Source organism: Vanessa cardui, chromosome 11 (genome assembly GCF_905220365.1).
Source record: "Vanessa cardui chromosome 11, ilVanCard2.1, whole genome shotgun sequence".
NCBI lineage: Eukaryota > Metazoa > Arthropoda > Insecta > Lepidoptera > Nymphalidae > Vanessa > Vanessa cardui.
This window is the reverse complement of record NC_061133.1, coordinates 4,544,105-4,572,003: the sequence shown is the minus strand read 5'-3', so window position 1 is coordinate 4,572,003 and position 27,899 is coordinate 4,544,105. Positions and strand designations below refer to the sequence as shown.

Genomic DNA, 27,899 nt, shown 5'->3' with positions numbered 1-27,899 from the left:
ATCTAACGATATCTCCTAGCATTAGTCAACGTTAGACGCTATGAGCTTAAACGGGATTTACTTCAGCACTCTCATATGCGAACAAACCAATGAAATCTTAAGTTAACATGTAAATTTATTTTAATTTTTAAGTCCATTTTGTATTCATATATTTCGGTCAGAACAAAGTTTTTCTTAGCCTAGTGTATCTTAGTTGGTTAGGGTCTACATGTAACATTTCCTCATAAATAAATTAAAAAATGGTTCTAGAAACTTTTTGGTATTTACATATTTACGCCTTTGTCGTATTTAGTTAAGAATTATAGTCTACTTGCGAGGAGTCGGCGTAAGAAACCAAGTTGTTTTTGTTATCTGTGCATTGTGATCTATATGGCTTTCTTCACTATCAAACGCGAGAAAAACTATGAGCACAAATTAAGAAGAAGAAAACATTTGCTTCTTTCTATTTCAATTCAACGTGTTCCGTTAAATTGGACGTATTATATCATGATGGTTTACAATTTTAAGAATGTAATATTACAGCCTCGAGGCCAATATATTTTATTCCCAAGGTCTGTTATCATCATAGAATTTTATATCGCACGCATCATACGGCTACGTTACACACGAATAAAGACAACCTTCTAAAATAAAATAAGTCAAAAGCGCACCTTTAAATGTTTGTCAAGACATTTGAAAATCGAATCAATTACAAAAACTTTCAATTGTTTAAGTTAATAAACAAAATATACGAACGCCTTGAACCAAGTGTTGCCAGCATTTAAAAGGTTTTTTTAAAACCATTACTCTATTTAATAGGTACGTTTCTGCGGACGTCAATTGAGTTGAAAACAGACCGTCGCAATTTTATCGCTCTTTGAAAGCTTTTAAGCATGTTTCAGACCAGACCTCTGCGAGCAAGAAAGATGGATCGGAAGGAAATATTTCGTTATGTCGACATCGCGCGTGGGTTTTATTATTAGTCGAGCTTTTGTGCTGATTTTATCATATCGTAAAATGGTATGATATTTTCAAACTCCCAATCGAAATAATTTTGATCATCGAAATTTATATTTAAAATTACGTATCTCAACTGACTAGGTATATTTTTATAGCAGGATACTTGTGTGTGTATGTGTGTTTGTAAGTGTTTCATAAAGATAAATATTTCTATAAAAGATAGCATTTGCAAAGAATTCGTAAAAAGAATATCAATCGATTTTTATACTTTTTGGTAAAGGTACATATAGCCTCAATACATATTCTCAGACCACATATAATATTATTGTACTATATTATGTGTTCTGGGTAAAATAAAGTTATACTACAACTGAAATTCTCATTCATGTAAATGTTTGTGTTATATACACACATATATAAATGTTTCAATTATATGTGTGTGTTAAATAATAACATTTAACACACACGCATACAATTTCTTTCACAACAGAAAGAAGGTAAATATTTTATTATTTGAAAGCGAAGGATGATCCATAGAAAATAAATTAGTGATATGTGTGATGAAATTCGAATTTATGCATTGTGTGTGTGTGTGTGTGTGTGTGTGTGTGTGTGTGTGTGTGTGTGTGTTTTAAAAATGTATTCGATGACACACAATTTGTATTATTTAACGATCATTTTGCAACTGTCACAATTATCTATATTTAAAGTCTGTATAAATAGGATTCGTTATCATGATGACGATTAGAAAATTGAATTTCGAATTTTTCAAATTTCAAATCAAACCACAATTGTAACATCGGCAATATTTCAAAAATCAATTGTTATAATGTTTATTTAAAGTATGCATCGATGTCATTCATGTGTCATGTCAAGCTGATATGACCCAGTGGTTAGATCGCGTTTTAACTGATGATCGTGGTTTCAAACCCAGGCAAGCACCACTATTCAAGTGCTTAATTTGTCTTTATAATTAATTTCGTGCTCGGCGGTGAAGAAAAACATTGCGAGGAAACCTGCGTGTCTTATTTTACACAAATTCTGCCACCTGTGTATTCCACCAATCCGCATTGGAACAGTTTGGGTGAAATATGTTCTGAACCTTCTCCTCAGAGTGAGGAGGCCTTATCTCAGCAGTGGGAAATTTACAGGCTGTTGTTGTTGTTGATGTCATTTGATTGCTAACTGCAAACAAGGGAAGCGAATTCCAATAATGACAGCCAAAGTTAGTTAAAGTCAGTAAACAGCCTTACATATAATTATGATGGTACCACTTACGTAATGGACGCTAACTTATATGACATTACAACTATAAACTCATTTAGTTACTGTTCTTGGGATGACAAGTGACAACTCGTTGTGACAATTTATTTACCTTGAAGTTTAAACAGAATATTCATTGTTTATTATCTGCATACTGTATTTAAAAATAGAATCGTTAGATTGTGTTTACTTAAGAAATAAAAATAAATTTTTGTCTCTGGCCATATTATTTTTTAAAAGAGGAACGATAAAGTAGACCGCTATCCGGCTCGAAGGACCAGAATGGTTTCGTTTCCTGCTGTTTAATATTATCACTAAAGCTGTATTATGCTCGTGAAAGCCATTCAGGAGGTATCTATGCACAATCGGCCGCGAACATCTTCCGGTCTGTGGGTTGGGTTGATACTACCAATTTATAGGGCGTCGCCATCTGTTAAGAGTTCGTTCACAGCTAACACCGAGCTGACGTTACGTAAACCCTTTGTAAATACATATAAGTTATTGTTGCGCTATTTGAACAAGAAATGGGATGTTGCTTAATTAACAGAAACATTTGCACCAATTATTATTGTTAATTAACTGGGAATACCCGCGTTCCATTGCTTGTTTTACGATATTTGTGTTATGATAACGGTCTTTAAATGTATTTCTATATTATATGTTTCAAAACATTAAATGTTATTTTTTCTTATAAGGTTTATGGAAAAATTGATTTTCATATACTTGAATCACTAAGAAATATACTCGAAAAAATTAAATTACTAATATGTGTGCTTTATTTTCATATTCTATCATTATTGAATCGCAAATTAAGCGGTCTTAAAACATAATAATAAAAAAATATATCCTTGGGTTATTAGTAGTTTTACCAGTATCATATTTTACTCTAGTGAAGACGAGACTTTATCGCGCTTGTTGTTTTAAATGTATGTACATAAGTAATATCCATATAAAACAGATTAATACCAATAAAAAAAATTCGTCATGATACTTTTTTTAAAGAGACGAAATTTTTGATCTTTGCAATCAATATTGCCATAATTTGGGAATATTAAATGTATAAATGTTTTTTTTTTTCATGAAAATTTTTGTTTTAAGCCAATCTTACTATACAGACATGATAAAACGTATTTATATGTACATATGTAAATTTCACGATACTTTGCTACAATCAACATTATACGTTATTTTAGGTACCTATGTGAGTTATTTTAAGCTGTTTGTTAGCCTCCGTAACTCGGTGACATTATTAGCTTGTTTGTTTAAATACTAGGCCAAGCTTTGTTTACAACTTTATATACATATATATATTTATAATAATATGGTAATAAATGAATTGGTATGGTAATAATGAACTAATATTTTGCAATTTACAAAATATCCTTACATTTCTTAGGTTTTACGAAATATTAATTGTTATAAATAGTCAAGTCGAAATGATCAAAGTCCTCAGAAAATAGAACGAATCCCTCAGTTTTAAATTTTTCTTTTAATGTGTCTTCTATCTTATTCAAAATTTATTGATTATGTTTAAATTGTTATAAAAAATAAAATTATATTTTCGATTTCATAGATTTTTACATAAAGTAACAATATCAGATTACCGAATGAAACGTCTGACTTAAAATAGATTGAAAGTGGCTTCATTCATCAAATTTCAAATTTAATTTATACCAATTGCTCTGTTTGTTTCAAATTACCGAACTTTCAAATTATTTATACTCTAATTCATTGAATAATGGAGTTGCATTTACAATTAAATCATTAGCTTCTATTTGTGGTAAGTAATTTACATTTAAATAAACTAAAACGTTTTGAAGCACTCCAATTTGTATTGTGGGCGTTGTAACTGCGCCACAGATTATACTGTAACAGTAGTAAAAAATACTGTAACAGCCGTCATGTCTTAATTTATGTTATTTATTGTTTTCCCCAATGACATTCAAGTTAATAATAAATCTTGAATTCATAATATAGTTTTTAAATACTCTTAGTCGCATTATAATTGCGAATATTTATTATAAAGATCGTTAATATTAAGTTTTATTTTAAAAACTTGCTTTTTTCGTCATTTTTTACGTGTTATGGTATGCAAGTTGGATACAAAGGTGATAGTAAATATTTCAATAATCATTCAAAAATAACCCTTATTACTTGAACACTAGAGTTGAACAGCATTGATAACGTTACACCAGCACGCTTACCAAATTCTGATAACCTACATAGCTATCAGGAACAACCGAAAACATGTGTAAAAGTCCGTAAGAAAATTTGCATAACGATAATGCGTCAAGTTGCCAACGCATAATTTAAACAAAACGAGACAACACTAACAGTTATAATATACAGAGTGTTGTTTTGATTTTTATTTTTATAATTTAGAAATTTAAAACTATGCTATATACACATGTTAGGTATTAAATCTTTTTTTATGGACGTTAAATTAGCAATTCTTGAAAGGTTCATATTAATAAAGAAGAGTACAATTTCAAAAAGAAAATGAATCGTGATAGTAGAAGTTGGTCACGTTGAAAAAAATATTTTTTCATATAATAAGACAGCGCAGTGTGCTAAGTGAATCAAAACAGTGCGCAAAATTGAGCTAAATCGGCTTAATAGCTTAAAATTAAATCCCAAGATTAGACTCACACTAATATGTAAAGTTAATTAAAAGTTTGTAAAACAATGAAGAGAGTTCATTTATATATTTTTATAACAATCGAAGTTAATAACAACGATTTAATACATACATACATAAAGTATAATCTTACATATGAATAAAACCTTTTTACTGATATAAAATAAAATTGAAAAATCTCGACTAAATTTCAAGCATTTTAGTATCATAAGCCTGGACTAAATCTTCGATGATAATATCTTTATTACAAAACCTAATAAGTCATGTGACTACAGACATCAATTATGTCACGATATGATAGATCGCCCTAAGGAAAGGCTGAACGTTCTCTGAAGAGATACAATGATTGATGAAGACCGAAAATCTTTATAGGATTAGATAAGAGCGCGTCACTACGTATATTTTTGTATCTATAAAGTGTCTTATTTAAAAATATCTACGATCTAAATAAAAAAGTATTTATATCTTTTTTTTTTTAGAAAGATCGTTGCAAAATGTTTTAAAGCAAATATACCTCTCTGTTCGACTTCAAAGTTATGGTAAACAATTATAATATTTTAGAGAAAGAACTTTAGAAGTATTTGAATATAATATTACCTACAAATGGATGTCTTTTAAAGATGTTGAATATATAAAGTTGCTCGAACATTAGGTAACGTTCAAAATTATTTTAGGAATTTATAAAAAAAATATGTTTTATTAGCATTAGCATTATGGTTAAATGTCATGCAATAATGATACTAATTATGATACCATGATACGTTAACATTTCTATGCTAGAAATATTGTAAGGTCTGATGTCCTACTGATTGATTTCATCTAGTGTCTTACATTTGAAAGGGTAGCTAATTGCTTTGAGTGAACAAATTAAAGAGCAGTTTTTCCCTGCCTAGAATAATCTAGGTTTTGAACCCAGAACTTTATCTAGTAACTCAGTTACTAGCCTAATGAGTCAGTTTAAAAATGTTATGTATTTGCAAAGATTAGACGGAGATTTTTAATATGACTTTGTTTTCTGTGAACATTCATATAACATATTTACTATCGTTGACGTATGTAGACGTAGATAATATGTACGTGAAAACATTTTATCAAAGTGTTTTGACTAGAGGTTGTAATGTGTTATAGCTTTAGACAAATATTGAATCATGTTTCATAAATATTGTTCATTAATTTCGGAGAGTAACCGAAATTTTGTTATTACTGTTAATCAAATGAATACTAGTTAAGGTTTATATATTTTCAATTTACTGTTACTTTACACTAGATTTTATTACAATCAACAACAACAAACAACAACAGCTTGTAAATTTCCCACTGCTGGGTTAAAGCTTCCTCTCCTTTGAGGAGAAGGTTTGAAACATAGTCCACTATGCTGTTCCAATGTGGATTAATGGAATACACATGTGACAGAACTTCTATGAAATTAGACACGTGCAGGTTTCCTCACAATCTTTTCCTATACCGCCGAGTACGAAATGAATTATAAACATGAATTAAGCACACGAATATTCAGTGGTGCTTGCCTGGGTTTGAACCCGCAAAAATCGGTTAAGATGGACGTGTTCTAATTACTGAGCCATCTCGGCTCTTCGAAAATCGGTTGGGTGAAACTTGCTTAAAATTACATCACGAAATTAGTTTTATGCACTCCGATTAAAAATTATGTAATATCAAACAAAAAATGGAAATGAAATTAGTATTGAATAGAGATGCAGTTGTGAGTACATTAGTTTCACGTGAAAATCAGTGAAATTCCCACTAAATAAATCCATGGAGCAGTTGGCGTTGTGAAACGAGAAAATTGCTTTTCATTTTTCATTAAAAAGCTACAACCGTAACACATGCTACTGAAACGCGTAGTTTGATAGAGCATTAACTGTAAGGAAGCGCTTACATAACGTTCGAAATTTTACTATTGTAATATATTGCTACTATTTAATAAATTAAAGATGATTATTATTGACAGAGTATAAAGTAAAGAATAAGCATTTCGAATTTTAATATGTATATATATTTTTTATTTTATATAATAGTAACAGCCTGTAAAATTACCGCAACTGGGCTAAGACTTCCTCTCCCTTTGAGTAAAAGATTACGAGCATATCCCACCACGCTACTCCAATGCGAGTTGACTTTATAAATAGTAGAATTAGACACATGCAGGATTCATCACGATTCTTTCTTTCACTACCGAGCGCGAGACGAATTACTAACACATATTGAGCACATGAAAATTTAGTAGTGCTTGCATGGGTTTGAACCCGTAATCATCGTTTGAGATTTGCGCTCTCTAACCACTCGGCTCTTAATTTTTTATATATACACATATAACAGAACATATAAATTATCACTGCGTAACATGTTTAAAAAATTGACCTATTTTCCATCCAACATGTTTGCAAAACGCACATTAATAAATCTTTAAAGTACCAGTAATGGGATATGAATTCAGGCAAATGTGCAAAATTTAAATCTCGGTTTTTCATTATGTTTCCACTCTCAAACCTCAACTTTATGTGGGACGATGACGTCAAAGTTTTTGCATTAGGCAGTGGGTCTCGGTCGGAGGGAGGCAGGCTGAAATTGGTATAGGGAGTTAGCTCTTCTCCACATAGACATAAGGTCTATAATTATATACGCGTTGTTGCAAAACATCTGAAACGAGTCTTGTCTACGAACTTATTATTTATGCGTGTTATGTTAAGTGCGGAAATATAAAGTGTAAATGAACGTGGGCCTTAAATATGCTTAGGTTTAAATTTATAACTTTGTAACGATACAAATTTGTACGAATTATTGTCTGATAGGTTATTTCATATTGATATACTTGCTTTTTGATGTCAGGTTAGTGAAGTTTGGACTTGTCTTCAGAATACTTTTTAAAATATAAGTTGAAATTAACGTTCTAAGATGTCAATTTTGTTGTATTTTTTGTGTCACAAATACTGTTATTTTGTTCGTAATTTGTTCAATTTACGATAAGTGAATGATCATTTATAATTACCGTTCCGTTTTACGGCGTAGTTAATTTATTTGTAATTATTTCCTTGTTCTCATTCGAAACGATCGCTTAAGAAGTTTTTATCCCTACATAATTAAAACGGTAGCATAAATTAAGTTATATCATAATTGCTGATAATATTCCAATTTACGCATATATTTTCAAACCTTATGAATGGATTTATTATTAGTTTGTTGTTTTAGGTACTTTAATCTGTTATCTATCCTGAAAACGTTCGCGGGTTTACGATCACCGCTACGTCGTTACATAAATGTTGGTTATATTTACTTTAAGTCATTGATTGAAGAGGTGTTTCATTTGCGTCATTATGAATAAATTTAAATAATATTCGTTGAATAGTTTACTTAAAACTAGTTCTAGCTCGCAGCTTCGTTTATGTACATTCTTGGAATTTCATTCTGATTGAATTTAATTGAATCCGGTTTAGTTCAGAAAGAGCAACAGACAGTATTCAGAATAGAATTATTTCGTGAATAAAACCACAGATTATAAAAGAAAGCAGATGGAGGAACGGAACGTTATCGTAAAGTAACAAAATCGATTACAAATCCAAATCGAAATAAAATTCCCTTTAGTAAGTACTGGTTCTGTTAAAACGTCAAAAGTGACAATTAAATAATTAATAATCGCGGTCATATTTGTAGCTTCACTATAATGTTCTAAATGCGTATCATCATCCTTTTATTTATTCCTGTATAGTATTACGTAAAGGAACAGTGACATAAATAATTTTATGGTATGCCGCTTTCGATTCTAGATAACGATGCAATTGTTTTGCAAATTGAATTCGAATATTCAAGGATTTAATTCGAATTAAAAAACGTTCTAAATATGAATCATAAAATTATCGTATATTTTTTTCTTAGACTAAAGCTCGAATTTGACTTACTGGACGTAATTGTCAGATTGACGGCTCGTAATTTTTTTATCAATACCGTTTTTTTATAAAAGATGAAGTAGGGCACGGACGTCCATCTATAATGATTAATGTTACCCATATCGTATGTATCCCAGAGATGGAGAAAAAGTTGATTGATGTGAGACAAGGATATCCCTAATATTTACTCAAATATCCGCTTCTATGTTTTCGTTTGGTTTTGATGGATGAAATCGGAAAGAAAATAATGATTTCTCATATGTTTGTCACATACACGATCAACAAATAATCTCTGAAGTAATTTTGTCTTCTATTTGTACCAAAAATAGGGTGGGGTAGTATTATAGTATTATATATTGTACTTCTGGATAGCTACTTTAAGAATTCTCAGAGAGAGATTAATATAGGAACTCCTTATTTGTCTATCTTAAAGTCTGTGTATCTAACAACTAATCATAGCCCACCTAACTATGCCTAAATCACGTGAATTCTAATCTAGTATTCCATGTTCAATGCCGGGTAAGCTGCGATTTAGGTTATAGGGTTTTGTACCACTCAACCTTAATATAAACAACTTATCAGTTACCACCCTAGCTATACCATGTTCTAGTTTGAAGGGCGTGTGATTAATTACGTAATTAAAATATAGTAAAACATTTGTGTTCCCATGTTTAAACAAACCCGGTACAAGAATTCGAAACTATTATTATAAATGCGAAAGTAACTCTGTCTATAACGGTCTCACAATCAAATCACTGAACAGATTTTGATGAAATGAAGCAAGCAAATTGTTATGAAGCAAGTTTGAAGTATATAGGTTATTTTTTATGTCAAACATCTGACTACCAACCTCAAAAAAAGCGAAAAGTCGCGTGTAACAGCTAGTTCACAACATTTTTTAATAGTTTAAGTGTTTATAGGCAGAAATAATTATACATTTTTCCTGTATGCCTTAGTCTTACTATTTAAAATAATTTAACATTAATTAACATAAGAATTACTTCCATGAATGCCGTAAGTACCAAATAAAAATTAAAAATGGCGGCTGTACAAAGCATGTCCGCATGTAATGGTGGCAAATAGCAACATTTCCTCGATTTATTTAAAAATAATAATAATGTAATAACGTAGAAATAATAAATGATCATTATCATAATACAGATTTGTTTGATCTTTCCTTTTCATTTTTTGATATGACCTCTTTTGTTATGAAACGGGAGTTATTAATATCTATGGGACCATTGTAATCGTACGTATATTTTTTGGTTGAATAACTTCAAAACAAAAAGCAAGGTTATTACAATACGTTTGGGAAGGGAAGCGTGTAATATCCATTATACGTAGAGGTTGTTGAGTGTTTTTTATTTTAGGTACAGTATAATCATATTTAGATTTTGATTAAATCGTAGGATGCGAAAAAGAAAACTGATATTGAAATATTATAGACATGAAAAAGAGTAACTACTGAGTTTTTTGCCCGTTCTTCTCGATAGAATCTACTTTCCGAACCGGTGGTAGCTTCACTCAATTGTTATATGACGATTCAAAAGTGTTTGTAAAAGCCTAATTGAATAAAGTTTATTTTGATTTTGATTAAGTAATGATGTGCCTTTGTATTTGTGCTAATGTCATGATGATATTTCTGATTTTAAGAGGTCACCTACACGTATAGATCAATTCGCCACCAACTATAGGATTAAGATGTTCAATGATAGATTAATGCTAGTGCCGCCCTTGGGTACTGTAAATAATACTATTGAAATAACAATAACCAAAATAAAAATACCCAATTATCGCATTCTCTTTTGTAATATTTTTCTATATTATATTAATTCTTAAATAAATGTTCTTAAATTATTTTATTCGGACAAAAAATGCCTTCAATATAATAATTATTCTGACCTAACTGTATATTTTTTAGTCGTTCCTTATCTTATATATAAAAAAATAGCTAAAACAAATAGAATTTTAGATACATGAAACGAATTTTAACATGTAATATTTATTTTAGAAATGGCTTATTTTTAAACAGTAGGTATACACCGTCTTAAAAATATATGTAGCTCATATAAAACACATCTTTACGAAACAAATACTTACATTTGAGCCCCAATGCTCTCTATAATACAGAGTATTACATGCGAAACACGTATAGCAGTGTCCTATTAATCTGATCATATCTCAAAAGATAACCATCTGCTATATATTGCAATACAACGTGCCGCAGGTAACAATTGGCCGATTAACAAGAGTGTCTCGTTTTAGCGTCCCGCCCGTGACATTCACGAGGTCGAGTATTGTGTGGAAGACAAAAGCATCATTCGAAACGTGGTCGAACTCCGATGACAGTGACGGGACGTCACGCAACACGGCTGTGACGTCACAAGGTCGGAGCACGTGGACGCGGACTGATTTAATTATGCGGTTACGGTTTTTTAAAGCATTAGTTAGTGTTTTATTTAGAATCGAATCTTTATTGCTTTGGAGAATATTTTTGAGTTCGTTCGCAAATATGTGTATTCACACACACACACACACACACTTTAATATTCATTACAGCACAATTATTTAATATACACTATTCATACTTACATTTTTCATTAATAGTATGTATTGAAAATAACTTTATAAGATTTTTGCATAAAAAAGGAGTATATACTCCGCGTTGCAGGCTATTTTGTATCCATCGAAGTGTTTTTAATTTATAAATAATATTGTTATTTTATAATATTGTCATTTAAATTGTTACTATCAGTGCAAGTTGTCAAGGCTTTCACGAGTTAAAATGAATTAATTTTATGTAATTCACAATGCGGCTTCGTATAAATCGCGGTATACAAAACAAAACACAGGTAAATATATATAAGTAAATAGTTGACCTTTGTGCGGAAGGTCAGCTAATGTGAGGTCAAACTGATTAGAAGTTACGTTTTAAACAAACCGCAATTCGCGTTATTAAGCTATTACATACGACACGTAATACACCATCGATGTTATTCGTTCATATATTAAACCTTCAAATGACCAATGAAATTTAAAATTTAAAATAAGAACATGCTCTTTTTAATTTAAATATTTTAAACCTTCAAATGACCAATGAAATCATTTAAAATTGCATGAATTTGAAATAAGAACATGTTCCATTTAATTTAAATAACGTATTCATTCAGAATTTTTGTGTGAAATTATTATAATGGAGTATACATCACAAGGCAAGGTTGGCCAGCATTGCACGCCATCAATGTCACGGCTCCATTCACAGTTGGCAGTGATGTTAGTAGATATTTCAATTCAGAGACTTCATAAATAATATTTTATTTGTCGATTAAAATATTCTTATATTTGAAAATTTATTTATTAAACTTCACAAGAAGATAAGAAAGAAGAGTTATCTGCTAGTCTACTAGTTATAACGGTGCTTTTGTATTTTATATCCAGAGATCTGGACTCCAATACGGGATCTTAGCGAAACATCAAGTGTATTCCCTAGCTAGCAGTTGGCATGATCTGATGGTCTCTGGTGCGTGACGGGGTTTAGGGCCCCGGAGTTCGGGGGCCCTCTAAACTAAACCTTAAGCTTCTGAAGCTAGAAAAACACGACCCTGCGCACAAGATTTCTTATTTGGTATCTATAATTTTAAAGAATAATTATTAGTTAAGGAGGGTTGAGAAAGAGGGGGTGAGGGCCCGATTCTTTTTCTATGCACCGGGGCCCTTTCTCACCTAGCTACGCCACAGCAAATAGCCTACGTCACTTAGCCTGTGTTGAAAAACCACGTCGCATTTTTGCCCCCTTACTGCTTGAAAGGACAGATCAAAAAACACACTCGTTTTCGTAATGTACTAGGTATCCCTCAAAACAAATTCTCTCTTCATTTTGTTCATAGCTATCGATTTACACAGCGCACGTCATATTACACGTCATATCACAATATCGAAATATTCGTAAATATTATATTAGAATCCATACAGAACATTTTGTAAGAGTACATAATATATTATATAGAAGTATGGATCAATAAATATCTTCCCATTCTTATGGTGACATAATGACGTCATACGTCAGAAAATGTTTGTCTATTAAATTATGTTAAGTAATTTGTAACGTGTTACATATTACGTTATATATCTAAGTGTGTTTGTTTAATTTACATACATTAGTGACGCTCTGTATGTTGAATATATAAAATGTTATGTTCACAAACGTAATATATCATTACAGTTAATCGTTATAGTATCATTTATTTTTGTTTTCATAAAAATATAACTTCTTATTATATTATTTTGTTATTATATTATAATATAACTCGTTTATTTAAACATTATTTACTACGAGCAAAAACAGGCAAGGTCTTTTAGCACTGATGTATTTGAAGAAACTACGGAGTAAAATAAAGATTAAATCGTATACTATCCTTTTTAAAATTACCTTTTTTTAGCAGTGTAGGAAAATAACATAAATGTAATATTAATATTATGAATGCAAAAGCAACTCTTTCTGTCCGTCGGTCTTTTACGACCAAATTGCAAACGAATTTGATGATACTCGGTATGGAGTAAATATGAACTCTAAAGGACATAGGCTACTTTTTTGCCTGACACATGACAGCTAACTCCATAAAACGCGAGAGAAGCCACGGGCAACCACTAGTAGGTAAATCGAGATATAGGTAACGAAGTCTATAAAATCTGCTGCAAGAACTCACTTCGTATCTCATTCGTAAAACGTTGATAAGCGACACAATGACACGCTATTTCGATACGCCTGCATTATAATTATTACTAGCCAATGTCGTAGATTACTTTCTGACGTTTCAATATCGTGTTCGATTGCGATGAGTTTCGAGTTTATATACATAACAGCTATAATAGTCAAGTCAATAAAGTTTGGGTAAATATAATAAGCATGAAACTCGAATTTAAATAACAATTATACACTATGAAAGCTGAGGTACAATTATTATAATACTATTACAGTATAATTTTCATTAATCTGTGGTTTTACTAGTACTTAGTAGTGATAGTAAGTAAAGTCGTTTTTCATTACATTAACATTTGGAGATATAACATTTTAAACAGTCTTCTATATATGAGATTTTTTTCCAGTTGGAAATTAATAATTGTCATTTTTGTCTATGGATATGATTTACTGATTCTTATATGAAACAATGTAGGTAAGAAGAGCGACGCCATATAGTTTTTTAACTTTAGAAACGGCGTTTACCCAATGTGGGGCGTTTATTACTTTACTTTATTTACTTTAGAAAAGATTACGTTTTATAAAATAAAGTCATCCCTTCGAGGCTGTTTTTCTAACACTATGAGTTCAAACACAATTTCTCATGGGGGTTTCACCAATGGACAGATGATTCAAATGGAAGTTTTAAGTATTATCTATTGAAGTTTTGTGTGAATTGGTTGAAATATGATCGTTGAAGATGTCGTAAAAATCATGCTAAATTACAGATAAATCAATAGCTATGTACATGTATGAAATAATAAAGGTTCGTGAAGATCCTTATTCGAACTGTCAATGGATAGCTACATCACATAATAATTTAAATATATGTAAAGCAAAGATATATAGACACGGCTTACATAACTAGTGCCTAAGCTTATGTTAGATACAGTCCGCGACGAAGCCAAGGCTAAAATCATTAGGTAGAATTACCGTGCATTCGTCTTCGTGAAAACACTATTTTTGACATATATAACAGTTAAGCCACATTTTCATTGAAATCCAAGATTATTCATATTGAGTGATATTAAATAGATGTTATTAATTATAATTAATAATGTATATCTGTTACAATTTTAGCTTTATCATAATTTATTATTACGCCTACATCGGTAATGTTTTTAAACTAATTTATCTTTATTAATCAATTCTTAATACTATTAACTAATATACCTATACTAACAGTGGGCTTTAATATGTACTTTTGGTGTTGACTACACCATGAGGAAACTAAAAGAAAATCATTGGTTGCTTTTGCATAATAATAACTATGAATTTTATTAAGCATCCAGCACAAAAAAATATATTTACGTTTTTTGTTGACATGATGTAATCATGTGAAAAATTAGTAGGATTAGCCCTCAGTTACGAATAAGTTACGGTTTCTTTTGTAATGGAATCGGGATCGTATAGTAACTCTTTTAAATAACTAAAATTCTCCCTCAGTTACGAATTAGCTTCAGGTATCTTTTGTGAGATTTACAGTCGGCAGCGTATAGTATTATAAATTAGTGGATTTGGCCCTCAGTTACGATTAAGTTGAGATTTCCTCTGCGAGAAGTACGTATTGTAACCTTTATAAATTAGTAGAATTGCCCTTGTCTATACTATTCATATAAGACTTAGTAAGAGACGATGTGACGGATGCAATTTAGGCCACACGCTCCTCATCATCCAATATCCTTGTTGTAACCAGCGAACTGGTTACATCTGACTACACTTAACACCTTCTAGTTCTGAACTAGAAATGACTATGATTTAAACGCACCTACAAGGAACAAAAGAGCGTAAGTGATGTAAAAAATAAATGTTTTTGTAGGCATAAGATTTTTGCCGTGACTTCGTTCGACGTCTATTTTGTCATTAAAACAGTTTATTTAAGTGCCTTATTAAATAGAAATAAGAAATTAGTAACACAATTTAACTACGACTATTTTAGTCTCGGTAAATTAACATAAAGATCGTGAATACGTTGTTGTTGGTTGGAAGAAATCAGGGTATTTTTTTAAATATATATAGTAACTGGAAGTCGCCAGTAGCTTTAGTCGCGTCATGTGTCCGGCAAACAAAGTACCCTATGTCCTTTCTTGGAGTTTAAGTTTGCTTCATACCGAATTTCATCATATTCCGTTCAGTGGTTTGGTCGTGACAGACGGACAGACTAAGTTACTTTCACATTTATAATATTAATATAGATGTAAAGGTATTTACAATAGTACGAGAAGAAATATACGTAAGTAACATTGTCGTCAATATTATATTCGTCTATTTAATGTTCTTATTTGATAAGACAGTAAACGAGGCTTAAGTACGGAGAAAAGGCTTAATGTGATGAGTAAGCGCAATAAACCTATTTGAGTTAACAAGATTGCCTTCCACTGGAACCAATTTTCTCGCCTTAGGTAACGAATACATTGCCATGCCATAGTTATTCTAAAAAAAGCATCCATGTCAATTATACAGAAAAATACTATAGTAGTTTTATTATATATGTTTATACCGTTTGAAAAACTTGATACAATTACATATATGTTATATATAATTAAAGTACTATAATCCAATTAATTAAAGGGTAATGGAAAACCCACCATTGTCAAATATAAAAGCGTATATATTTCCTTGATTTTCAAGTCTTGGTGATCACTCACTACCAGGTGGCTCATATGCAAGTCTGCCTGCCTATTTCAAATTTAAAATAAACTAGCATTTTATAACACTTTTGTTTAAAGTATACAAAAATTAAAACAATTTCTAAGGTAAGCAGGTAATGTTTTCGATAATATAGTAGCTCGGTTTTTTGTCTGATTCGATCCTTTATCGTGACTCGTGTTTATTTTAATGAATTAAAATGTATTAAGGGTGGAGTTAATAGCGGACATGAGTATTTCCACAGTATATTTTTAGTAGAGTGCTTAAAGCGTTTTGGGCGTTATAAGAATCATATGAATTACATAATAATTACGCGTGTAACGAATGTTACCGTACCGTCTTAAAGAAAATTCTATATGTATTGGATACACTAAATAGACGGACGAATTTCCTTATAATGTATTTATTAAAATGGCTTGTACATAGAATCGAGACTTAATCTAATATCGAACCTATCAGCGACCTGGATTATTAACTTCCTGTAAATGGTACTGCTGGGTCTTCTTACAGTTTAAGGTAGGGTCTTTAGTGGTTTTTTTTTCACTGGCGACACAAATACAAATCATAAACAAAAAATTGAGCACGTCGAAATTCAGCGGCGCTTGTTTCGTTTCGAACTTAACCGAACCGACCACTAAACTATCACAGCTCCAAAAAGACTTAAAATAGAATTTATATTGAGCAAAATGGTGGATTACGATACATAGTTATTTATGTTATAATACATTTAACTATTGCTAATTATTAAATAATACATAAGAAAACTTAACGTAAGTCACGTTTCATCTTCAAAGCGACAGCTCCGCACGTGATGAAATGTTTGCCAAATTAATAATAAGCGATGTAGACGTTCCAAGAGCTAATTTAATGTGTTAAGAGTTAGGATGAAAAAAAAATGTACTTAAAATAAGTTTCAGGTAATACTTCAAACGATGTACTGATACTATTGTTAGAAAATATATTAAAATAGATTAATGAAAGATTGGCTTTGGGTGACTACATTTTTTAAAGAATGTGTTATTAATAATATTTCATGCTTCTATATGACTTAATCATATTACATGTAAATACAAATACTAAATAATAAGAACGAAAAAATGTGGATTTCATATAATATAACCTTGGAATCGAAAGTTTCGAAGAATTAGTATTATTTGCATAATAAATATACTTAACCCAACAATATATAGGGATGGTTCCATCACGTCGTCAATGTACATGGTCACAAAAACAGCGATTTTTAAATTTCAAAGCATTAATATTCATATGTAGTGAAATAATTTATAATTATAAAATAATTAAAAATTTATTAAATAAATAAAAAAAGTTTACATGAAAAAGCAAAAAAAAAAAACAATGAGGTATAATACCCATGCACAAATACATACAATTATGTAGATAAGGCATTACGCTGAATAATATAGCGTCACGTCGCGTCGTTTGCCGTCACGGCATACGAGTCCGTCTTATCCCTACAGCATGCCACAAAACATTCACATGAAAAAACGTTTCCATGTGAATGAAAAGCGCAGTTATTAACATTACGGTTGGAACCAAAGCAACAGCAGAATTTTGGTAGCAATTTTGAATAGATGCCAGTTTGAATTGGTGAAATAACATTCAAATTTTGGCATCAATGTATCACCCTGAATAGTTTTCAGTTATCTCGGATCTGATGGAGAGATAAAGGTATAAATTAATGTCCATATGACGCATTCGCAGGTAATCGTATGTGGGTGGTTTAACGTTTTCTGTACGATTTTGAAATATATAGAGCTTCGCTTCTTTCCATTCACAACGTAACTCTGCAGTATACAATGTTGCAACTACATTTTGGTTTGAACATGTGAATATTAATCGAACATTGTTGGTCTAATGTTATTAAGCATTGAGTTTTCATGTGGTTTGGTGGTGAAGGGAAGCATCATTAGCATAGTTAGGTATATCGTATTAAATATTGCCATATATGTATTTATCAACAGGGATGAGCTCAAAATCCTCTTCGAATCAGTTCGCTTTAGCCAAAATTTTAACTTTATTTACTTCGACCTCATTATACTCTTCTCGTCAACACAGGCTTCTTTCATATAACGACACTGTACCTAGCTGAAGGTCCTAGCAACGCTTACCAGAGCTTAGCTCCTTATTTACAAATTATTTAACTATATATATAAATATTATATTTAATTAATCATTTACTGTGTTCCTAGTATTAGATAGTTTTAAAATCAACTTTTTATTTCGATATTATCAGGAAATATATGAGATTATAATTATATATATTTAATTCTTCCTTTGTATGTAGTCTTCAAAGTAAACTGAGTGGATGTCCTATTATACGTTTAACATTAAACAATTTCACTTCATAGTATTAACGTAATTTACCTTCTAAGACCTATATGACCTTCATGATATAATTATCTGCGCCACTGCGCTACATACATCAAAATTGTAAACATGCATTGTATTGTTTGTACATTGATACCATCATGTATTTATATGTAAATGCAAATATATATAAATTTATATTTATTTATTGTTTTCAGTGAAAATTTTATGTTTTTAAGGTGGATTTATTAGGTAGAGCTAATTAACTTCTCCTATACTAATGTAAAATATATACCTATATTAAATTGCGTATTGGATAAAACATATTATTTTATCAATTATTTTAATTTCGTTTTATTCGTTCGTAATGTATGAATATTCAAATACTTGTATATTGTATTTTATTAGTTAATAAAACGTCAATATTTAACGTTTCGAAATTTATTTTCTATCAACAAGATTATTTGTTTCTTTAAGTTACCAACTCTATAATTATGTATAGCTGTTGCAAATTTACACAATGCTCTGTCTTATTCTTTCAAATAATAAACTACTGATGTTAGAAAGCGAAAGAAGTATGTGTAACTAGTCATTCAAGAGTATGTATTAATTTTGTCCTTTAAAATAATATAATTCAATAAAAAAATAATCACATCTAATTTGTAATAGAAGCTTAAGTTCTGTTTGTTTCTGTCGCATAAATAATAATATTCATTTATTTAAGTATTTCGTGAATCAATCGATTGAATATAGTTTTTATTTTGACTTATCATTCTTTTTAACGATCTAATGTACGATTATTTAACGGTGCTAAGTTTATCTTGGCATTGACTTTGAAACAATTTTACTTCTTATTATGTCAGAGTTGGCAAGTATTCTATTTGCTACTTAATAAATTAAATTCGATGACATTATTATTGCTTTAATCAATAATTAAAAAATGGAAATTATTTACGTACGTTTTGTGTACGTACTTTATAGATTTATTTATTATCTGCTGCAGAGAATAGTGTGGTAACAACACACGTAGAAGACGGTTAATTTTTGTTTCGATAGAATCTACATTCCAACTTAGTACTACATTAATGTTTGACGTTTCTTTTTTTTAATTTTCCGTAATACCTCTTTTATATATGTATATCATGACATTGTATAAAACAAAGTAGCTTACCGCTGTCTGTTCATATGTACCTATGCTTAGATCTTTACAATTACGCAACGGATTTGGATGATTTTTTTTTATAGATAGAGTTATTTGAGAGGAAAGCTTTTGGATATAAAATATTGACAATATAGTAGGGAAACATTAATAATTTTAGTTTCTAAAGTAATGTCGTAAATAAACAAATTCTGTTTTATATTTAGTGTTAAAACTAATGATAAAATTCAATAGAATAATTTCGAACTCTCATTTCACTTTTTCGTAATAAAAGATTTTTGCGATCGTGTCGGCAATAGGTATGTTTAACACATATGAAAATATTTTATTATAAACCTTAACCGATAAAGCTTTCGTACAATTCAGCGTATTGAGTAAAATATTCATGTAACCAAAACATATTGAAGTGAAATTGTCGTTCGTAATGTATGAATATTTTTACTGTTTGTATTTTCAGAACATTTTACAAGATCAAAGTTTCTTAGATGAACGCTATAAAAGATATTTACATTCGATGCTTCGAGTCGTATTTATAATAAGCTAATTGTCGCCCGTGGCTTTACTTACGTTTTGGGGATTGCTTGTAATTTTTAGTTTATATTCCAAAGTAACCTATTTTCTTCCTTTGAGTTCGAGTTTGTTTCACAACAAATTTCATCAAAATCGGTTTATTGGTTTAGTCGTGATAGAGCGACGAACAGACAGAAATCATTTACATTTATAATATTATTAAAGATTATGTACATTTCAATTTCAGATTATTCGAAATTTTAAAACATTATTTTTAATAGTAACTGATTGTAAAATGATATGATACGTATACGAAATGAAATATATTTTTCTTATTATATTTCATGATATACTTATACTCTATTTTATTATATGATATGATATTTTTTTATAAGACTTCTATCTTCGATAATGAACTTTGTTCATTCAAAATTCAAGTTCTATAAGATATTTTGATTAATTATATTTAAGTTCGATTTTAATTTTATACATAGGGGAACGGTCAAAACTCATAACAGTTAATTTTTTTTATTAGGTAAGCAACTCCATGCATTGTACCATAAGATCTTTCTTACAGTGCTTGTCTATTGGTGATCTAGTGGTGATCACTTAACATTAGGCTCCTATCTATGATATCTAAAAATACCATAAAATTAAAAATTATCTACGAAATATTTTTCTAGAAACAAACAACAAATATTGCTTCAGAAAAGATGGATTGACTTTGGAGAGTCTTGATGTTATTATTATTACTTTATCTATTTACGGGAATTTTATTCTTGTCGTTATAATACCAAAATAAACAAGAGAAAGCAAGGGAAATATATTTAAAAAGCCCTCTTTCCAATAAGCAGATGAAAATGGATTGGTTCTGGAGTTATATAATACTACGTTTTTTCGTTTTGTTTTGATGGTACACCTATTATAAATTTACTTAGTAAATATTATTTATAGATGTAGTCTAGTTATTTCATTGAGTAAATAGTTATATCGCGTGCTTATCGAACGATCTCGGAATAACGTAGTTGTAATTTCAACTTTGTTATAACGATAGCTATTTTACTATCGTTACTAAATATTCTTGTATAAATTTATTTCCATTGACATTGATTATAATCACAGATAATGAAACTAATTGTGTGCAAGATTTTTATTTTCGAAAACATTTGTAAACGGGAGAAATTTTGATTGATGGAGCTTGGTTTCAAGCCCGTCTGAGTACCACGCAATCGCTATAGAACCGCAAAATATTACTTGTAAAGTCGTGATTTAGTTTAACAGCTGATTTTTTCAATATAATTCTACATGAATACTAAATATATTTTTAATATCATGGTGGGGTACGGAATCGCAATCGGCTTAGAGTTAATAATATAAATAGAATATGGCGTTTAGATACCCTCTCCTCAAAAGGAACTTTGTGTAAATAAAACAAATACTATCATTGAGTGACACTTGAAATTACGAAAAAATAAAAATTATACTAACTTGCGATTGTTATAAGATTTTTATTGTTTATATATTTATTTGATTCAAACCAATTTTTTCTAATTATGTAGTATTTTTGTTCTCATTACATCAAAGAATATAATGTGACTAATATATTGCAGTTTCATATATGTAGTTTAATACAATAATCTTGAATATAGAAAGTAGAAATATTAAAACCGTAATTTAAATTTTTATCAATTATATTATATATAATATACCTATTATTAAGTTACATTTTATATTTTCATCAACATATTTTTCGTCATTCGGGTAACAATTTTTTTAATCATAATTTTAATTAACAATAAAAAGGTTTTAAACAAAAGAGTTTTTATAACAAAAAATTCTAATTAATAACTCTTTATTAATGACTTCGGGCGCAATCAGAACGAATTCTTTTATTAAGGAAAAAGTTACTTTTCCTCGACTAAAAAAATCTGAGAACTCGATTGCGTGAGGTGAGGGAGTTAAAATTAGGTCAGAGTGGACGAAACAGACCAGGCATTGATTAATCGTACTTCATTTTTAAATAAAAAAAAGTAAAAGGATTTCTTTTTGGCCAGTTACAATTGAGTTCGTTAGCGTGGAAATAACGATAACGTAACTGGAAATATGTCTATATTAACCGATATCTATCGTTTTTATTAGAAAAATATACGGTATTAATAAAAGTTTTTTTTTTAATTTCAAAAACAAGGTAAACATAATATTAATGTTTGGGTACGTTAAATGTACGGTTTTTTTTTATAAATTTTGGATACCATTACATGCATTACTCTGATCCCAATGTAAGTATCTAAAGCACCCAAGACAAGATAGAAAACTAATGAACTTTTTCTACATCGACTCGGCCGGGAATCGAACCCGGGACCTCGGAGTGGCGTACCTATAAAAACACACTACTCGATCACGGAGGTTGTCAATTGTTGTCAAATATTACAAAGTTATTCATTTCAATAAAAAATAAACTTCGAATTTCAAAATAATAAAAACAAAAAGCGTTTCGTTCTTACAAACGACCATTTCCTTCCGATAGCAAATGAAATGCGTTACGTTTATTGTGTACAGTCGCGATCACAAACCAATCGACGATAGGGCGCAACCATGACAGTACACCTTGACATCAATACGTGCTCTAATCACCTTATAACCTATGACCATTGAATTTTGAATACGATACGAACTGTGCTCAATTCGATATAATTATTTTCTATACTAATTTGGTGTATCCCCCCTGGTTTACGAGTGAACTATATTCCATTTTAGTACGCGAGTCGTCATAGCAACGTCCGTGCAAAATTTCACGATAATCGATCGTTACATGTAGATTATTAGTCTAACGTGAAGCGTAACAAATAAATAACTTTCGCATTTATAATATTAATTAGAGTTATTATTATAATTGACTTGTCTACGCGACTGTCCTTGAACTTTGGCGACTTATTTTGATAATGTTTTGAGTTTTAATCCGATCTCTTAAGATACAATTAATTGTTAAATAGGTAAATGTTACAAGTAATAAATATTTAATAAGAGTATTTTAGGGAAATTCTTATCTGGCAACAATTAGATTTCTAATTATATTAGAATGTATTTCAAAGAAATTTACGAACGAAAGTGCCCTTGTGAAGCCCGCTTCGTTCGGAATTTTAGTATAATTTAAATGTTAAATAAATATTTAAAGGTTTAAATATATATTTTTTTAGAAACACTATCTTTACAATTGTCAAATAATACGTCTACGTACTGACCTTTGTAATTTGTTAAAGGTAAAATAGAGGTTAGATTACTAGACCATTTGAAGCTTAATGATTATTTTTGAACGCAGATACATATAGGTCTTCTAAAATAATTGCTAATTTAAATCTTTTTTAACAAAGTACATATTTTGTTTATAAAGAGAACATACTTTATGAGTCTACGATTTTACGAGTATTTTGATTTGATATATTATAAAGAATAGGAAAAATATATTATATTAATATTTTTATTGTATAATCACATAAATTAACGTAGCGTTGTATTTATAAATGTAGTGTAAAGCAACTTTTGTCTCTTTTTTTTCGAACGTCAAATAAATATGACAGAAAGGGATGAGACGAGTTAAATAATTAATTATAGAGCCGCAGGAATTGGTTTCCTACATTTAATTACTTCACATGTATGAAATAAATCAATACTAATTTATTCAACTAGCTGTGCCCGCGACGCCACGCGTTTGAATTTAACAAAAAATAAACATTATTGTAGCCTAAGTTACTCCTTATTATATCAATTATCTGCCAGTGAAAGTCCCGTCAAAATCGGTCCAGCCGTTCCAGAGATTAGCCGGAACAAACAGACAAGAAGGAGGAGAGAGAGATATAGAAAAAATGTAAAAAAATATTATTTTGGTATATGTAAACATACATATGCCTTGGATATAAAAGGGCTATTTTAATATTACAAACAGACTCAATTTTATTATATGTATAGATGACAAATGACAAAATTATTCTGACAATTAAATGATAATATTCAGAATCAGAATTTAAGTAATACATTAAAAAGTCGGTAAACTAAACCTATTGACCTGAATTCTGAGTTGGACGTGGGCCATGACCGTTAAGCTACGTACGTTGATACGTTGATTAATGGTCTTGCTGTTTACGTGTTCAAGCTTGGGTTTGAACTTCTTCAGTTAAATTATGGATTCATTACAAAGTTTCATTCGAATTATGAATGTATTGTATTTGACTTACTTAGGTTTTGTTACGAAATATTTTTCCAATTCCGTCGCGTATAATATTTATTTATTTTAATTATTTCCTTTTTTTTACGTTTAATATAATGAATAATATTATTGTTTTCCTTCGTAAGTGTAGTTTTTTTCGATATTAATGAACCTAGTTGTATGATTATTGTAATGAACTTTAAAGGTATTTCTGAAAATAAATATGTGGAAAGTAATTGGATTTTTACTACCCGGCTATGAAATTACTTAAAAATGTTATTTAAAGGCACCGTTTTGTTTGGAAAGCAACACAATGCGATAAGAAATCAATAAAATCCTCATAGCGATAGAAATAGTAACTGTTATTATTAGGTAACTGTTTTATTATATTTTTTTAAGTATTTACAAATAATCACTGAATATTAATCAATATATAATACATAACAACGGACAATCGCGCAGAACAAATACTTTTTATATTATTAAAAATTAATCAAACATGAACACAGATTTGATTTTTATTTATACGTACGCTTTATATTGTTATATAAAATATGCCAGCATTGCTATTACATGCTCTGTTATATTATTTACGCATTTAAGGTTTGTTTTTAATTTAATTAAAATATAAACTTATGACTCTTGTATACACATCGCAACTATTTAGACATGAAAAATAAATTATTCTTTATTATGTTCTATAAGTAATAATGTAGATATCTAGCTACTTCAAATGTTATAGATGATTAGGAAATATATTACATACTATATAAAAAGTAGTAGATGTTTTTTAAGGGCTTTAGGTACTAAGAATGTGTGAGTGCAAAGATTACGACTCTAGAATTATAAAGCATAACTTTCTACATTTGTTTTAATATGCAATATTTCATATGACTTTTTGAATGAATATCATCTGAACAGATGCCAGATTGTCTATCACTATAGTAATATTAGACCGGTGGCGTCTGTAGGTCATGATCAAATTAATAGTATCTGCATCTAGCGAGTTACACATATTGCAATAATGTTTCATTTAATAACATCAATACGGTCTTTTCCATATGGTAATATAAGCTCGTTATAGTAACATTAACATCACTCTGAAAGAATAATATGACACGGCACGGATAAGTTAATTGCGACCTTGGTATACAGCGTTATCGCATTACTTATTCTAAACGCGCTTTGAAGATCGTGAAACCATGAAAGCGATTCGTTTTCCTTCTCGACGGCCGTCGCGATAATAGATAACGCATTGTCCGAGATTTACACTACCGATCATAACGTAAATGTTATAAACGTAAACTTCAGTGCAAACAGACGCGGCCTTGAACGCTAAGCAGATCGTTCGAAAATACGCGGCGCGTGGAAATAGCCACGATGAAAATACGAGCACGTGATATTACGTACCTCGCGTACAGCCGTTTGGAGAAAATCGATGGTGCTTGCCACTCGGCGTCCGGCGGCTGACTGAGCCACTGTGTCAGCGGAACGCGCCCCACCCGAGCCTCCGCCCGCCTGACTTGTCACAGTTGGAAAAAATAATAATTTTCACTACACTTTAAAAAAATAACTGATGCTCACTGAATGTTTCTCCGATCAGGCGAGTGTGAGGTTTTATTGTTCGCGGCAAAGCGCTTGGTCACAGCCGACGTGTTTGTTGATCGAATAGAAGCGGCGGACTGGTCGGAGCGAGCAGCCAGCGAGCCGACGAAGTACCCCGGCCCCCGCTGTGACGTCGCTCGACGATGGTGGAAATTAGCAGCTTCCCGAGCGAGGGTCGTCAGATGTAGGTCACGGGGACTGGGCTGCACTTGCCCACTCTACCGTGCTGATACACTTGACAAGTTTAAGGACGTTACTGTAAGATTGGGCGCATACAATTGTAGGAATACGCTACGCTTTCGTAGCATACGAATACAGTGTGACGTAGGTGATTAATATTGTACCTATGCCTTATATGGTTTTTAGAATAAGACATATCATTATCTAAAAAACCGTTTACGTAATCTCTGTGTTGCTTAATGATAATGTCAAAATAGTTAACATTTTGACAATATATCTGTGCTTGGAAAAAAAGAGATGCGTTGATACATTTAATAGAGAGCTTTCAGATTATTCAAATTTACAAATAAAGTGTATGCCGCTGAATAGAAATATACGGTTAAAAGCTTTCGTGCCTCTAGGCAAATCATGTATGTATTCAAATTAAATATGGGTATTTCATATCTTACAGAAAATAAAACATTATATTAAATATAAACTTATTTTAATATAGAAAATTGAGACGCAATAAATATAAAGACGATTTTTAATCAAAATTATAATACATTCTACTTCAAAATTATAAAACCATTTGTTATTTAAATAAACGACCAAGTACGTATCGAATTTAAGGACTCGAATTCCGAATCCATAACTTAACATTATAGGTTTTAACTTTTTATACTATAAATTATACTATAGTTTTAAACAAGGCAGATAAAAGTAAGTAAAATTAATATTATGAACTTTACAATTTTGTTTTCACACTTACTAAATTAAAATAATAGTTAGGTATGTTTCTACTGGTATGTAAAAGTACCCGCAGTTTCAAACTAAGCAAACTATTTCTCAAATTGACCTAACAAGGATTTACGGTGTAGCGAACTCTCGCGTAGAATATTCCAGCAGGATTAGGATTTCTTGGATAATAATACCAGTAGACAGCATATATGTGTGCCAGGAAATAAATAAATCAACATTTTTATAATCTACTTTTGTTGAATTTAAATACTAAGACGAGTGTACAAATTTAATAGCGGTATTTTTTTCAAATTTCTCTATTTTGGAAATATATTAATATACCCCTGGGCAGTTTTATAAAATTTGTCAAGCGTGAGCCGTACTTGTGACAAAATACATATGTGCCTTAAGGATTTATACTCAACGTATAAAATTTCATATTGTAACTTTTTTCTAATGTTCTTATTTTATAAACATATTAATCACTGTTATTTCAAAAAGGAATTTTTTAATTCCAAACATTAAATTACACAATAAATTAGTATTATCGACAGGATGTGCGGAATTTTGAACATAATCAGTTGAGAATGGTTAAAAATTTTTTTTAACACAAATATAAATCAAATTGGTTCAATTTGAATCACATATTCTATTAAAACCAACAATACTCAATATTGTTGGGTTTGAGGCGTGATCCAGTGTTAGTGCACAATGGACATGACATCTTAGGTCTCAAGGTTGGTAGCGCATTGTTGTTGTATGGAATGGTCAGTATTTCTTACGGCGTCAATGTCTTTGGGCTATTTGATAGCCCATTGATATCGATTAATGTGAAGTTTTGCTTTCTTTGGTGTTTTTCTCATGTTATAATGACGTTTGAACGTCAGGATAAGATGAGGCCAAGTGCTAGGTTACGTCATTTTCCTTCTTTTACTGAATGATGATTAATTGACGTAAGAGCTATACGTGTTGTTTATAACATCATAATTAGAATAACTATTGTTATGTTTAATTATGTTCCACGTACGATGATGGATGAATGAATAACGCTTATTACTATTGTT

The 27,899-nt window shown here is 30.4% G+C and overlaps 1 protein-coding gene across 1 annotated transcript in view; it reads right to left on the bottom strand.

Annotated features, from left to right (window-relative positions):
• LOC124533611 (protein Tob1) overlaps positions 1-26,032 on the bottom strand; it is a 42,992-nt gene extending 16,960 nt beyond the window's left edge. The window contains exon 1 of the mRNA XM_047109001.1: positions 25,741-26,032. The gene's annotated coding sequence lies outside the window, so the exon portion shown is untranslated. The remainder of the gene's footprint in view (positions 1-25,740) is intronic.
• Positions 26,033-27,899: the final 1,867 nt, after the last annotated feature.